Source organism: Nymphaea colorata, chromosome 2 (genome assembly GCF_008831285.2).
Source record: "Nymphaea colorata isolate Beijing-Zhang1983 chromosome 2, ASM883128v2, whole genome shotgun sequence".
Lineage (NCBI taxonomy): Eukaryota > Viridiplantae > Streptophyta > Magnoliopsida > Nymphaeales > Nymphaeaceae > Nymphaea > Nymphaea colorata.
In genome coordinates this window covers 19,417,988-19,420,391 of record NC_045139.1, presented here as the reverse complement: position 1 = coordinate 19,420,391, position 2,404 = coordinate 19,417,988, and positions in this window count along the sequence as shown.

Genomic DNA, 2,404 nt, shown 5'->3' with positions numbered 1-2,404 from the left:
ATTCGGCTAGTTGAGCTCTGCAAATTTTTTTATCAAGTTGACCTGAATGTCAAAAATAACCAGCTTAAGCCCGGCCCATCACAAGATAGTACTCAACTACTTGTTATTACCCTACGAATGTTAAATAACCAGCTCAAGCTCGGCCCATCACGGGATGAATACTCAACTACTTGTCATGTACTTGGCGAATATCAAATAACCAGCCTAAGCCCGGCGCATCACGAGCTGAATACTCAACTACTTGTCATGTACTCGGCGAATGTCAAATAACCAGCTTAAGGCCGGCTCATCGTGGACTAAATACTCAACTACTTGTCATGTACTCAGTGAATGTCAAATAACAAGCCTAAGCGCGACCCATCACGAGCTGAATACTCAACTACTTGTCATGTACCTGGTGAATGTCAAATAACCAGTCTAAGCCCGGCCCATAACGGGCTGAATACTCAATTATTTGTCATGAACCTGGCCTATTGTCCATCCTTAGTTTAGAAAAAAAGTGTAGCAAATATTGGTAAAAGCAATGATGACGTTGCAGTGTATCGTCATTGAAAGTTTATTTTGAAACAGGCACATTCGCAATTTAATTTCATGTTACAAGTGAAAAAATAACAACTATGATTTTAGTGCGGTAAAAAGGAATAAACTTTTTATTTGCTAAAGCCAGGACGACTAAAGGCAGGCCATCACTGGTACATCAAACTTTTCTGACTTTGTTGAAAAGGGTTTTGAAAAGAAATATTTGGACAATCAGCATCTTTATGCATGTCTGCTTGTTTATTCTAGAATAAATTCAAACAATATAACGATTTGCCGAGGCAATATTTAGATTATGCTCACAAATAAAAATGTGCTTAGTTATTTGGTTTTTCATAAGCCGTGCAATAAATTTATGGCTCCGAAAATGTAGTTAAAAAAAAAAAACTTAAGTTCCTTGGGAAGATGATAAAAGAGCTTCTTGAGTAAAGATTTATAGTCAGTTGAAGTCAGAAACAACAAACTGCATTTTTTGCATTAATATGAACTTGAAATCGAAAAAATATCAACATTTTTAGTTTTTTTTCAGAAAAAAAAGAAAATGGCGCTTACCTTTTCGGTAGATAATAAATCCATGCTCAATTTTGTGAAAATTAACACATAAGGGTTCAGCTCTTGGAATAGGTTCTCAAAGAGTCGCCTATTGACAAAAGGTATTAGTTTTTGATATAAAGTCAAACAAATATATCCTGTTGTAAACAATAATATCTTTCATTTGCCGAAGAACGACTGGTTCTTTATGAAAGGCATTTATGTAAAAAAAATAATGCTTTTTATTAGTATACAGCTTTTAAAAAATTTGTGAGTGTTTATTTGTTGCCTTTTAAAAATTGAGCAATATTTTTTTATTTGATCAAATATTAGGTGTTTTTCTTTTAATTTTTAAATTGACATGCCCTTAAAGCAATCGGGTATCGATGATTAACCCCGTTAGTTGAAGAAGGTTTAAAATTCAATATTTTGGTTATGCAGCTGATGCAGCAAGAAAAAATTTAGTAAATAAAAAATTTTGAGCAAATAAGAATAATTGCTCAATTTTTAGAAGAAAACTCAAACAATAATAATAATCAATGAGCACCCACTACCGGACCTTATACAGGACAGCCCCATGAGATCTGGATCGTTGCGACATATCCAATTGAAAATTTGTTAACTATATGCGTGTAGTTGGAGGTTAAAACTTAAAAGTCTGTCACTAAAAAAACTCTCTCGAAGAGTATGAGCAATAGTTTATCGTGCAGCAATAGTTTGTAACTTCTTTAGTGACGGTTTATGGTAAAGGCATAGAAATGCATGAACACTGTGTGGGTAGTTGCACACATACCCAAAATACTTATTTTCATATTAACATTTCAGGGTAATTTTTGTTTCATTTACATATTGAAGACCCTTAAAAATTTTTAAATTTTTTAACGAATGCTTGTCCTGCTGTTGTTGACAGATAGAAATAAAACGTCCGCTGCTAAAAACAATGTCTACGAAGGTATTAGTAACGGCTTATATACAACAAATAGTTCGTAGCTTTTCTTTAGAATGGTTTGTGGTGCCTAAATAACGACCTTGTTAATATCCTATCTCTCTCGTTCTCTTTCTCTCCATCTTCCTCGATAACACGCAAATTTCCAAACATACGTTAAACCAAAGAAAATGAGCAAACTCGCTCTCAGTGATGGAGGTCGGATCGTGGTAAGTAGTTCATGAATAATGCCTTCACCATGAGACCCAGTAGCGGAGCTGCATATAAGTGGCGTGGGCAGTTGGAATTTTCTTTAGTACAATTATTTATTGTATGTCGTGCTCCATAAGAATTGTGAATTTCTACAACGCTCTACCACTGACGAGACATTGTCGGTTCGTCTCCTTTTGC